This window comes from Anomalospiza imberbis, chromosome 2, assembly GCF_031753505.1.
Source record: "Anomalospiza imberbis isolate Cuckoo-Finch-1a 21T00152 chromosome 2, ASM3175350v1, whole genome shotgun sequence".
NCBI classification, from domain to species: domain Eukaryota; kingdom Metazoa; phylum Chordata; class Aves; order Passeriformes; family Viduidae; genus Anomalospiza; species Anomalospiza imberbis.
In genome coordinates, this window is record NC_089682.1 from 83,178,005 (window position 1) to 83,192,435 (window position 14,431).

Sequence of the window (14,431 nt, forward strand, 5' to 3'; positions counted from 1 at the left end):
GGTGCTAACTTCCACTTTTTCCTCCATAATTTTTAAGTTTACATTCATGACAGCCTTTGCTAAGCCAATAGAAATAGACTAATTTTGGCAAGTTTCCCAGTTTCATGTCCACTTGGTTTAAACTAGTCTTTATGAGTCTCGTAACAATTAGATAAAATAGGTTGGAAGCACAATGATAACAGCAAAACCAAACAGTATCCTTCAGAAACGTAAGTAGGAGGGATTCTAAAAAGAGAAATTATAGTCAGAGGCCATTTCAAAATATGAGAACTGCTGTCCTGCGTTTCACAGGAGCACCTGTAGGTCAGCGTCACTGTGCTCACCATCACACAAACATGCAAGAAAGGTCTTGATCCATTAAGTCTACAACCTAATTTTATGAGAGAAATCTGGCACTGGAGCAGGCAGAAGTTAGGAATGAGCAAAACTGTGGAGGATAATGGTAAAACATTGGAAACAAGTATGGCAAAGATCATGTATGTCTTTAGGAATCACAAATAAAGATATTTCAGCAATTACACTGCTCGGCTTGTTGAACTAAGACGCAGCAGACATGTTACTTGAAAGCTTTTTGAACTGCTCTCTGTGCCAAGTGGCTGGAGAGAATAATTTCTAAGAAGAGACTAGCGGCACAGCCTTGCTCAGTAAAAGCCCATTACAATAATAGCGGCACATATCTGAAAGGAATAATCATCATCTGGCCCAGGAACTTGACAGGGCTCCAGAAAGCATTAGATAGGGACAGTGATACCGCCACCACCCTCGATTTCACTTGATACGCTGTAAATTACAGGAAGACAAACCTTGTGCCTCAGGAGAGAGGCGGCTGCTGACGGAGGGCAGCGGGGAGCCAGCCTGCCTCCAGGGACAGCCGCTCTCGAACTCCTCCCGCCGCCGGCAGCAGGCGCAGCATCACAGCAGGAACATCATTCCTTGCCCGTATTGTTATTGATCACTAATCAGTTAATCGAAACACGGAATCAAAGCAGTCCAAAGAAGAAAAAGCAGGCTTTGTTTTAAAAAAAATAATTGTGATAGATGTCTTGGCCTCTAGAGTTAACTGCTCAAAGAAAAGTCAAAAATATTTTTCATTGCTGTAAACTGCCCTGAAATAAAGTGGGGGAAAATTGCTTTGTGGGCCACTACCGTGATTGTGCCGGATGACTTTGATGGGTCCTTTCCATTCCTAGCTTTCCTAGCTGCAGATTCTTCAAATGGCTTTTACAAATACTTCTTTCAGAAAGTCACACATTGACAGATGAAATTCAAATAATCCTAATCTCAGTCTAATGAGCAACACACTGCACAGAGGAAATGAAGCTATGGAAAGGAGAATAAATACTCAGGAAAAAAGAAAAAAGCCTGTGTAGGAGAGCACTCTTGAGGTAGTTGCCTTACATCTTAATTTGCACATCAGCCCAACCGAGGAAAAGCAGCATGGTTCATGAGACAGGGTGCCAGCAGGAGGCTCAGGGACCAGACCTGACTTCTGTTCCTATTCCTGCCACTGCCAGACATAATGTCAGCAAACTGCAGCATTAATCTTCTCCCCTCCTTTCCACCCCATCTTTCACGCTCTGTATTTATAGTAAAGACTTTTCAGGACAGAGACTCTTTCTAACCAAGCCCAGGGATGGAGCCCAGCACCAGAGCCCTTGGGTGTTTCGGTAACACCAATCATTCATCACACCAAAACCTCCTTCCCTCTCACCCTTCCTTCTGCGTTATCTTGGCTCGCTTGGGAAAAGACTGCGGTGTGCAGTGCGGGTAACACCCAGGCTAGAACTGGAGTATTTGAAACTGTACCAACACTAACTTCCAATTAGTGAGATCAGGTACCTCTGGAAGGCTAGCCCAGGGCTACTTCACCCTCTGCATGCCTCTGCAGCAACTGGACTGCAGCAGGAGCCCTCCCACCTCACACACATACAGCTACTTCAGGCTACCTGCTGCAGTACAGCCCTACCTTTGAACAAAGCTCCAATTAAAGTGCTCCATGAAGCCTCCCTGAGCTTTTGCACCTTTGCTAGCTGAATTCCAATAGCACCTCTAAATGCAATGCTGACCCATTTCTGGTGTAGTTGTGCCCCCATACTCCTCTCTTTTTGCACAGGTTTGTTCCTCTCCCCTCCTTCACTTTTCTTCCTTTTGCCTCATCTCAGTTTTGGACAAGCCATACACACACCTCTAAGTTCAGTTCAGAATTTCCCCCTCTCCTCTCTATCTTCTCCAAGCCAATTTCTTTCTAGATTTCTTCTCATTTTTAGGTCTTCTTCCAAATTCTCCGTTCTCTTGCCCCCTGCTCAAATAATTTTTTCCTCTTTTCTCACTCATAAAATTTTGCTTTTTGAAGCAGACAGTACATTTAAATGGTTTCTACACTATTCAGATCTTCTACCTGAAGTTCATTAACTTAATGAGAAGAAAAATGATGGAATGGCAAAGGCTATCAGACTTCAAATAATTGGCTTTTTAAATTTATTGCTCTCGTGGACAAGCATGAACTGAGGCTCTATTGTGCAAAATGCAGCAGAAGCACAGCAACATAAAAAGATGCTTTCTTCTTCCAAGAGACAGTGTAATGGGCTGATTGGAAGTGGAAGACTTCCTCTCCAAAGGGAATTTGAAATGACAGATGAGGAGGGCATAAGCCATAAAGCTCTTTGGAAGCAAAGACCAAGAGGCTTGTGTGCAACGCAAATGACACAGGAAAACTTTGAGTCCCTGCTCTGCAGATTTCCTGTGCTATCTTGGTCACATCTCTTACTTTTCCTGTGGCACAGCTCTCCATTGGAGACTGTATCTCACTATCTGGTATGGGGGTTACAAGAACAAATCCTCATCAGCTGTGTGATTTGCAGAAACACGGTGTCACTAATCATGTAAGAGCCAGATGTGAAATTTGAAATTGTAATTAAAATATTTTTTGCAAATAAGTAACAGAATAGGCTATAATACTGCCCATTAGAATCATATGTATTAATCTTTTCAAAAAATGTCCCTATTTCCCTACATTGTTAAAACCATAAAATATATTGGGATCATTTTGGTTTTACAAAAAAAACCCTAAAATAAACCAAACAAATAAACTCCGAGCTAAGTGGATTTATGACTCCTGATATTTTTGCAGCAGTATCCAAAGCTGCAGCACAGACATGACATTTCAGACACCAGCCACCTCTTCTGAGAGCTGTCACCTGCTGATTTAGCAGTAACCACCTTCACCAACTGTAACAGAACAGCAGTCAGTGCCTACTCCCCCTTCATTAGGGAGATGAGAGGCAAATAAGCCTCTCAAAAAAGGGACCATCAGGAATTAATCAGACACTCCACGACCAAGCATGGAGTTTAATGAGAACACAAATCCATGGCACTCAAAACCTCTGTGCTCTGGAGCCTCATTCATGCAAAGAAATGCCACTAATGGATCCCGTATTTGGCCTACCCACAAGTACCCTCAGTCCTCTTCCTCTTTGCAAATCCCCACCAAGAGCCGAGCCCTCCCCTACCCTGCTCCCATCCTCCTTCAGTGACAGGCCTGTTCTTGCTCATCTCTCCTCTGAGCACAGCCCTGCTCTCTCCTTGTCCCACCAACCCCACAGCTGCAGGTGAAGGCGGACCCAGCCATGGCACAGAAATCCCCCTGACTTAGGGCACACATGAGAGCAAGGTGGGAGAAGGGCTTGGGGAAGGAGTGAGCGTGTGTGGGGGCAATATGGTGTCAGGTTGAAGAGTGACCCTCTTGGAACCAACCTGCCCCTGCCCCAAGTACTGCCCCAGGCAGTGGCACATACCCCAGGCACTCCAATGGACTGAGCAATCAGCCACGGTCTGGATATTTATTGGAATTAGGGAGGAAAAAAAATCCTTTATAGCTGTTCACTAGTAAACATTTTTCAGTTGTGTTTGCAGCCCAAAATCTGCACAGTTCTGGCTATGTACAAGAGGCTGATGGCAAAATAGGCTACAGACAGAAAAACCTGAAAGTCCCTAAATCCTCCCTACATTTTATAAGCAGCACTAACAACAAAAAGAAATGCGTATCTGCAACATTTCCTCAAATGGATTTCTTTATATTTTATCTGTATGTTGGAAAAGAGATTAATTACTTTCAACCATCATATGCTTATTGCAATGGGATTAGGCAGCTATTGAAGTTTTACCACCTGCTGGGAATTTCAGAACCTCCCATATAATCTCTCCACTTTGACAGTAAAGAGAGAACACCTCAACTATTCATCACATTTTATCAAAATCTAATCACTGCTGACCAGCCAGAGTGGTCAGGGCCAAAAATATGCCACTTCTTGGAAGATATTTAGTTTAGCCAGGAAAGTGTCTATGTGATGTCTACCACAGCAGGGGGTTGGAGCTGACATCCTCAAAGGCATCTTTAATTCTTATTTACACATCCGACAATTTTATACTGTTATCAGATAATGACTTTATTAAAATTATGCATCTAAATTCACTAGGCTGAAACTGAAAGCACCAAATCCTCTGTGTGCAAGAAAAAACCAATAATTAGCTGATAAAGCCTATTTTCATTAATATTTGGGGTCAGGTCTCACAAAATCCTGGGATTTCTCAGCTCCTTTTGATATTAACACAGCAATTCAAGAGCAGTCTGGCCAGCAACATCTGTCCTTTGAAACCGAAGGGCTTACAATAAAGAGTATACGGATGATATTTACTTTGGAAAATGTACAGTGAAAATAAGTTTATTAAGCATAAAGAGATTTGGGAAGGTGTTTGAGCAATAACAAATAAAGAATGCAAAGAATTAAATACATTAGTTGAGAGCTTATGGCATAAGGAAAGGAATGCAGTCATCCATTCTTTCCTCCCCCCTTCAGAGTTTCTTAAAAAAAAAAATATATATATACATATATATATATATATATATATATATATATATAGACACTGTCCACTGTTCCTGGAATTCCCCCTTTGGACGAGTTTATAATGAAGATCATCGTATGGAGAACATACATGGCACTTCTGATACAATCAGAAGTTTGTAAGAGAAGCAGGGCTGAAATACCGTGAAGTATCAGTATTAAAAAGAGAATTCGGAAGCTTTCTCCTACGCTTTACCCTGAGTTTGCCGTGTACTCACACGGTTTCGACCGGTCTAGCGAACGATATAAGGTAGAAATCACCAAACACACTAAAAAACACTGAAATTATTCCTACCCAATACGGACTCGAGTGAGCACCCCGGGCCGTCGCTCCCCGCGCCGATGCTCCCGGCACTTCGAGAGCGCTGGAGCACCGGGGCTCCGGGCGGGACGGCCGCTGCCTCCGGGGCAGAGGCGACACAGAGAATACCGGGGCGGGGGCAAACCCGGGACCTGCCGGCACAGGGGCGTTTTAAAACACCGCCAGGACCGCGCGTCACGGCGATCGCGGGGCGATCCCGCGGCACCGCTCGCTCCGACCGACGGCTCTCCCCGCCCGTGCCCGCCGGCTCCGCACCGACAGCCGCCCCCGGCCGGCTCCGAGCCCGGGGCAGCCCGGGATCCTCGCCGCCCCACCCTTCGGCACCCAGCGAGCCACCCGCGCCCCGGGACCGCCGGGCTCGGCTCCCCCTCCTCCCGCCCCGCGCTCACCTCCACGCCGCAGGGTCGGGGACAGAGCGCGGTCCTTCCCGCGGAGGAGACGCCGCCGGCGCTGCCCGAGGCGGCGGGCGGGCGCTCACTGCCCGGCGGCGGCGGTGGCAGGAGGGTTAAATGGCGGCTGCGGGCGGCTGTCAGCGGCTGTCAGCGGGCGCGGGGCGGCGGCGGGCGCCGAGCGAGGGCAGCCCGCGCCCCTGGCGGCGAGGCGCTCCCGGCCCGGCCCAGCCCGGCCCCGCTGCGGCCGCGCCGCCCTCCCACGCCCGCCCGCCGGGCTGCGGCGGCCCTGCGGGAGGGGAGACCCGTGAGGGGCGCGCCCGACCCGTGTGCGACCCCGGGCTGGGCCGGCGGCCGGCCACCGTGAGGGCCCTGGGGCAGCCCCACAGCTCCCCTCACGGTGCGTGCGGTTTGTATGGCAGCGGTACGAGGAGCGGCTGAGGTCACTTGGGGAAGAGGAGACTGAGGGGAGAGCTCATCGCAGTCTCCAGCTTACTCACGATGGGATGCAGAGGGACAGACACTGATCTCTTCTCTATGGTGACCAGTGACAGGACCCGTGGGAATGGCCGGAGGTTTAGGTAGGATGTCAGAAAAAAGTTCTTCGTCCAGAGAGTGGTCGAGCACTGGAACAGCTCCCCAGGGAAATGGTCACAGCACCAGCCTGACAGTTCAAGAAGCGTTCGGACAATGCTCTCACGCACATGGCATGACCATAGGGGATGGCCCTGTGCAGGGCCAGGAGTTGGACTCAGTGATCCTTGTGGACCATTGTGGATTTTCCAACTCAGCATACTCCTTGAAAATCACTCCCCTCCCGCTGGGCGTTGGTAAGGGCAACCTGCCCAGGCACGGGCTGGCACGTCGGAGCCAGGCTGGTTGATGACTTATGAAGAGAGCGGCGGGCAGGCAGGAGGCCGCCCTCCAGAGTCAGCAAGTCAGCTTGCAGCAGTGGAGACGCAGCATCAAACAGCCAAGAGCAGCACCAGCTCCTCAGTGTGCCCGCCTGCAGCTGAGGGCCACATATTCGTGGGTATTTGTCATGTCCAGTGCTCATGGATAATGTTCAGGCACTGTTGTTACATGATGAAACTATCCTCGTGCAGAGACTGCTTTAAGAAAAGCACTTCCCATCCATTTTTATGAAACAGACTAATTTATCTCAAACTGTTGTTAAATTTATTTGCATGACATGAATTCTGTGATTTAAATACAGACCAGTGGATACCTACATGCCCACAAAGATAGGAAAAGATTTTATGGAGCATTTACATCAGACAGTGTTACATGTAATGAATTTTCCTGCTTTCCCTTATTCATTTATGGTAAGTGTGGGCATGACTTAAAGGCCCAAGAGAAAGGAATTGTCCTTTTTTGGTGTTCAGAATTAAAAACAGACTAAAAGGTCCCTCCTAGTTTACTTGTATTATCTATATGACTGAGGAAATAAAATTTCCACACAACATGGGTATCTCTGCCCCAAGTGAGTATTGAGACCAAACAGCTGCTTAGGGTTATTGCCCACCGCTGTGGCTGGACTCTGATCAACCTGCTGCTAAACCACTTTTCCATATTCTAGCTGAGGTCTGCAGTGGTCAATGCTTCACAGCCACACTGCCATCTGGAGTACTGACAAAGCCTTTGGGAGAGCAAGACAAACCCTTGCTGAGGAACTCAGATTGTATTCTGGACAGCAAAAAGAGAAATATTTGTGTGTAATAAAGATTTTCTGGGCTGTTTTTAAACATTTTATTTTGAACAACCCAAATTCTAAATATTCTCTGTGTTTGTTTTAATAGAAGTGTGTACAATTGGGGGTTTCTAACTTGCCTGTTTTTTATTGTAGGTAAGATTTTGTTTGATGTTTTGGAGGATACAGTCATGTGTGTATTCAGTCTAATAAATGAAGGATGCTGCATTTTTTGACCAGACGCTTGCAGCTTACATGGCCTGTTCCATGTCTTGTGGTGAGACTGGGCAATGCTTCCTTTGAATGCTGAGGAGCTTCCTGTGTCCATGACTCTGGCAGCAAGATTTCAGCTTCAGGCAGTGCCACTGTAGAGATGCTAAGTGCAGAGGTGTGCAGTCTTGCCAGGAGCATCTTTCCCACTGATCATGGAAGGTACTACCTGGCACAAGTGAATGCACTGTGGCACTGGGTCTGGTTTGAATGAAACAGGAAAGAAATCATACATGGTAATAAAGAAAACAATACTGTAAGTAGGTTCCAGATGATGGAGAAGCTCAGGGAAGAAAAAGAGTGAGGTGAACGAAACATCTGCTCTGAAACGTCTGCTCAAGTCCAAGACTGAAACCCCAGTCTCACTTGCTGCCTGTATTTAACATCTGAAAAATCTTATATTAGTGGATATATTGTCAGGCTTTTTTCCACTATGAGCACAATCTTTTGAAGATTTAATCACTAGGAAAAAAATCTCTTTCCCTTGTTGTAATGCAGAGGAGAAAGTAAAGAATTTCATGCAGCAGGAAAGAGTCTGGAACACATGGCAAGATGTTTTACTTGTATCACAGTATTTTGCATTTATTATAGTGCCTTTGATCCAATGGCCTTGCAGTATTTTATGAGTTACAAGTGATCTTTGATCTTTCGTTTTCCTATGCTGAGGAAAAAGGCTTTCCCCTTTTTTTTTTTTTCTGCCAGAGTAAATGGATTTGCTGACATTATGCTCAAACTGTAAAGTCAGAAACAAAGCCAAGACAGCAGCTCAGGTCACTGCACTCCCCCTCAGTGCCTTCTTCCAGACCTGTATCACCTTTGTATCAACACTTCCAAAAGGGGACAGAGTCCAAAAAATGGTGATTAGAAATCACAAATCGCCCCTATGATCATATGGTGGAAATTGTAAAGACCCCAGATAACAGGAGGATGAGCACAGGATAAATAGACAGGCTACTTTATTAAGCCCTTTGAAGCACAATGGATTATGTTTGCACATAATACACCTGCTGTGATGCTGAGGACTAAGATCTGTCTTTGTTAACATGCCATCCAAATTTCATCAGGAACATATTTTTCATTAAAATACTTCACTGGTGCTGGTCTCTGAGGCATCTGGCTAGCGGTGGATAAAATCCTTGCCATTAAAGTTGGTGTCCCTGGAGAGCGAGAAACTAATAACAGAAGGGACGGGAGAACAAGGGAGCAGACGAGTACCCATTTAGCCCACAACCAAAACGTTGAGATCTAAATTAAGTTGGACACTGAAGGATACAAAGAGAGAGTAACCTTTGATTGCTGATCTCTAGCACCAGCTGCCAGCGTGATAAGCGAGCAGGGAGTGCAGATGGATCCCACCTGCACACAGATCCCAGGTAGCTGCTGGGCTGAGGCAGCCCGTGTGGCTGAAATGTTGAAGACAGCCATGGCAGGAAGGTCTAACAGGAAAAAGCTTCATGGCCTGTAAAAATGGGATTATGTGTTCTCCAGCTGCCGGCAGCTGAGCAGAAATCACTTGCACGTGTGGTGATGGGTGGTGCTAGAGGCTGTGGGCAGCTGCCTCTGATTAGCCAGGCCAGAGCAGCCACCTTGACTGCAGCCAGGAGCTGAAACCGGTCTGCTTGATTTTACCCAAACCAGATTGAGGGTACATACATGAAGGGCACCATCACCAGATTGGCTGTGTTGGTGGTTTTCAGTGGGCATAAGGTGGTGTGTTGGGTTCTGGCTCTGTCCCCACTGCCGGCACAGTTGGGCTGGGAAGAAAACGTCGTTTTCTTATGTTGGCATAAAAAGAAAGTCGTGTAGTAGCACATATTGTCCAGAGACCACCGGGTGTGAAAGCAGAATGGCTGGCTACTAAATACCCTCTCTGCTCTGTGTAGTGGGGAGAGATGTGACATTGTATATGATTTCTATCTGTGCAAAATATGCTAAAAGCCTTCTCTTGCTGATATTAAATTGACCTCAAGCTTCCTAAGGGGAGCAGTAATAATAAGCAGGCAAGCCAGAGAAATCTGTTTGCCCTCACCCACACTGGTAGAGGAGATTTAATTGTGAAACCTCCAAAGCAGTGCTGGCTGGGATACAAGAGAGTCATCTGTTACAGAGAATCAAGGTAAGGGCAAAAACAGTAATATAAATATTTGGTGGTTTAGGGGAAAAATTCAGAAAGCTGGAAAGAGTGAGAAACTGAAACATGTCCTTTTGGAAATTATATCTCTGCATTGTTCAAAAAAAATTTTCAAAAAAAAAAAGAAAGAAAGAAAAAAGGTTGCACTGTAGTCTTGGTTGGAGAGCTGACAAGAATATGAATAATTTAATGGCCAAAGGCATTTAAATTAAACAAAATAAGTAGGGGAAAAGTGCTAAAATTGTCAGAAATGCAAAATCAGAAACATAAAGCCGGTAAAGAATGTAAAAGAAGATGAGATCTGCAGTCAGCAATGCTGAGTGACAAAGATTTGTCTAATTTTAAAATAAATTTGAAACTTGAAATTTGAAAAAAGAATTGTTGCTATTCTACTGCTATGTGAAAAATTTGACTAATCAACTGGAGTGCAAAAGAAACACTGATGTTCAATAAATATTTCTGTTCTGTTTTGGGGTGAAAAACAGACAATAAAAATTCCAGATTGGTAATAAAATACTTCCTGTACCAATACAAGCCTGAGAATGTAAAATAAGAGCAGCTAGCTCCACTTAAAGAACTCAAAATCGGCAGCTCTGGATAAACTTTCATCCAACAGTTTTTAATATTATTTTCCCAATCAGTTGGTCTGGAGATGCTGTGGAGGTTTCAGATGATTGGATGAATTATCATGTGTGGGTTTTCATTTATTTGGTTGGTTTGAAAAGAGAGAACAGCCCTGATTCCAGAAACAGGGATGGAAAAGCTGATAACAAAAGGGAGAGTATCATGACCAATACCACTTGACCAACTTGACAGAAGTTGGTGAAAAATGTATTTTAGATAAATTTACAAGTTTGATGAGTAAAGGAAATAATGTTATAATGCAATAATCCTTAACATTTCCATTGAATATTTGAATTGGTAAGACCTGATATTTCCATGAAGGATGCTTGTGTAGAATTAGCACATTATGCTTTTTAAGGATTAGGTGTTGACTAACTGATTCCAAAATGTCCTTTTAATGTGTAATTTTCATGGAGGACATATTAACCTTAAGATTTAAACACAGATTAGGCTTTAGCAATTTAAAATATTTTCAAAGACCTAAAAGATGATGTAACATCATCACGGCTCAAGTTTTCTGGTAACATGCAGATTGGGAGAATGTTCAGTGATAGTGACTTGTCTTCAGAATTTACCAATCTCTGAGCAAGCTGGGCTTTAGCCAACAATATAATATATATTTTAATATAATATATTAAACAATATAATATATATTTTAATATATATATATATTTAATATAGCTTCCATAAAATGACACATCTAGGAACAAGGAATGTAGAACTTTGTAGGATGTGCAGCTCCCTCCTGGGAAGTCATTACTTTACAAAGATCTGGAGATCAGATGGAGTTGTTAGCTAATCTTGAGCTCTCGCTGTCACATCCGTGAATTCGTGCTGCTGCCCACAGGTTTGGAGCAGAGAACGGTGTCACCATACTTTGACAAGTCTGAGCTATGTGCATGGGGAGTGAACTGAGCACAAGCACAGGCTCAAGGACGTGTTTGATAGCGCAGGAATGCCCTCAGTGGGCATGGCTGGGGGTATAAAAACTGGGGCAACAAATTACCTCTGCAATTAACACTTTTACTGTAGCTTTCCTTGGCCTAGTAGTGGTGATCACAATTTATGGGAGCTGTTAGGTAGTTATGGAAAGCTTTTGGAAGAGCAGAAAAAAGAACAACAAGGTAGGCAAAAAGACCCCAAATGATAAATGTTTAAGAAACTGTTATATTCCAGGGAACTGGGCATAACAGGAACTCATGCTTCATAAAACATTTATTGAATATTAGGTCTGGCAGCTAGAACCAAACTAAACACATTCTGATTGTGTACAGCAAAATAATTTTTCCAACAAGGTAATAGTCAGTGGAATAATCTGCCAAGGGCTGCAGTGGGATTTCCCAGAACATGCAATCTCTTGTTGTTCCTAAAGAGGAGTTCTACCTCAAACAGAAATTAAATAAGAAGTCCTACAGTTTCTGTTACCCAAGAGGTTAAGCGAGGTTATCATTAGTCTCTTCTGGCCTTGTAACTTATAAATAGATTAGAGTCCTGGTGGAAAAAAAGGAATTTTCCTAATATTGGACTTTCTCAAAACACTGTGGATAAAACAGTAAGAATACAGAAAGATCAGAAACAGTCACCTTGCAAACAGTTGTGGCTAGTTTGATATTTCCACTGAGAAGACCAAAACATTTTGTCATTCCTGAATGTGTTTTAAGCTCTTCCTTCTCCCTACCTGAGCTCAGCCATACCCAATACACCAATTTCCAGAGCTGCTAACTAGTCAACATTTGATAATCACAACAAAGCCTGGGTTTGAAGTCGTTGGGAGTTTTGCCATTCTCATCTAATGGGTGGATCAAACCAGATCTTTGCAATTTAAGAACACACCTCAAATTCCCTGTCCAATGCTAAATGAAACATGGGGGAATTATGCCACACACAAACTGCCGAGCCTGGCTGAAACAGCAGATGTTTCTCATATCCTGTGTCCAATATGTTTTATTTAGGCAACATTTAGAAAGCATTCTACCTACATGATGTGAGTCACTAAACAGCCACAGTAAAAATACGGTACCAGCAACAGACACAAATGTATTCTGTGCAAAAGTGCTGGCTTTTTTTGTTCTTTGTAAAAAGAGAGTGCTTTACACAGAATGCATCCTCCTGCAAATTTTTGTTTGTTTGTTAAAAGAAAATAGCAACTCCTGTCTCTTAGTTTCTGTGAGTGTTCTGCATGTATGAAGCAAGTAACACAGGAGCACTGATTTGACCTTTGGCTTGAAACATACAGTGAAACAGCCTTTAGGTTAGATCAGTCCCCACCTTTACAACTTCCTGAGATAATACTGATGATAATACAAATGCATAAAATACTTGGAATTGTATTTCAATGCAAAAAGTCTACTCTGAGCCTTGAGGTCAGAGCAAGACTAGATTCACATCAACCATTCCATCAGTACCAGCCCCTTTTACCTTGAACTTGCTGTCCATCTCTGCTCTGAGCATGGCAGAACAGGGTTTAATGTGCTCTTTCATCACTAGAAAATCTGAAGTCACAGCATTCAGAATCCAGTGGGAAAGCAGGACACCTCAGAGCCTACCTGGTCTTTGGTGTGTAGCAGGGATATGAAGCAGTACAGTTTGTCAGGCCTGCCTCTCCATGAGCATGTGCTAACTAGCAGGCTGTGGGGTTTTCTGAAACTTAAGATGTCTCTGTCACTCCTGGAATTTTTGTTTTGATGTGTGTTTTTGGTTTGGGGCTTGGTGGTTGTGGTTTTTTTTTTTGGGTTTTTTTTTGGTTTTTTTTTTTTAATAATATCCACAAAGAAAAATTACTCTCAAGCCTGCTGGACAGGACAACCACCTAGGAGGTGTCGGGGAGGACAGATACTTGGACTTCTGCTCCAATAGAAGTATTTAAATAGATCTTTAAAATACAGACAAATGATGCCAAGAGACATTTCTAGAATATTCTCTCAGCATAAATACTTGTAGCTCATTCTTTGGAGAAAAAAATGATAGTTGAAGTCTTCCCAGCAGGTGACTTAGAACTATAGGGTCTTCTTGCATTTCACATGAATGCCTGAAGGGCTGAGAGTTAGGATGAGATGGGAACTGCTAGAATAGGAGAAGGAACGTAACTGTCAGATTTGTCAATTGAACTCAACAGAAAATACATTGGTGAGGGAGTTCCTCCTAGAGGAAACAATGGTTTCTTATCAAATCCACAAATAATTTTCAACTGCCTTTTCAGTACGTATTTTCAAAGACCTGTCCAGTTGCAAGTGAGTGCCTCCCAGGCTTCAGGAAGCAGGAACCTGTACTGTTGGCAACAGGCTCCTACTGTCTCCCACTACTGTACTCATGAATTCAGGGACAATACTTGCACTAATTTTAGAAGCACAGTGAGGCTCTTTGGACAAACCATGGAAGTCCTGTTAGAAGAAATGAGCATCAAAGAGTTTAGCTAATCAATATGCACCCATAAAGGATTATGAAAGATACATTTCTGAAGACTTCCAAATGCATGTCCACGTATACTTTTCAGAAGAAAAAAACTTGCATTTCAGAAATATGGTCCAGATTAGATCCAGGTTTCCATAGGCTGAATGTAATTTTCATGAAAACAAAGGCAAAGGAGAAACGGAAAAGACGTACAGATTCCTGAGGAGTGTTTTCCTGTCCAAGGTATAAAAAGGCCCATGTTTTCAAATGACAAACATAATCATTATTTAAGACTGCTTCAAAAAAAGACAAGTACTATTTGTGTAGGCAGCCCTGGCAAAATGGTCATATATTGTGATACAAATATCCTAGGAATAATCAAAACAGGAAAGGTTCATATATGTACCTTCTGTATTAAACTAATACGATCTCATGAAAGCAGTGCTTGTGTAGACACCTACAGTTTGACTGTTCTGGCTGGGATGGGTAACAGGCTCAGATGGGTAACTCAGCAACAGAAGCATGGCCTTCTAATTATATTTAATTCTGCCCTTTAAATCAAAACTATATTGTACCCTTTTAGTTACAAAGTGAGACAGTAAAAATATTATGTGCTTCAAAAACCTGCCCCATGGAACCATACTATTTTAATGTGTAAAGCATTTTAAGGCATTTTAAACATTTAGAAGGAATAAAAAACGCAACAGAACAATC

General features: G+C 43.6%; 1 protein-coding gene and 1 long non-coding RNA gene across 3 annotated transcripts in view; both read right to left on the reverse strand.

Annotated features, from left to right (window-relative positions):
* LOC137469404 (phosphatidylinositol 3,4,5-trisphosphate 3-phosphatase TPTE2-like) overlaps nt 1-14,431 on the reverse strand; it is a 267,328-nt gene that overhangs the window by 62,054 nt on the left and 190,843 nt on the right. The window lies entirely within an intron of this gene.
* Nucleotides 7,348-10,931, reverse strand: LOC137469393 (uncharacterized). The gene is made up of 2 exons (XR_010996474.1): nt 8,860-10,931; nt 7,348-7,773 (listed from the first exon to the last, which is right to left on the reverse strand). It is a non-coding gene; the product is annotated as an uncharacterized lncRNA (long non-coding RNA).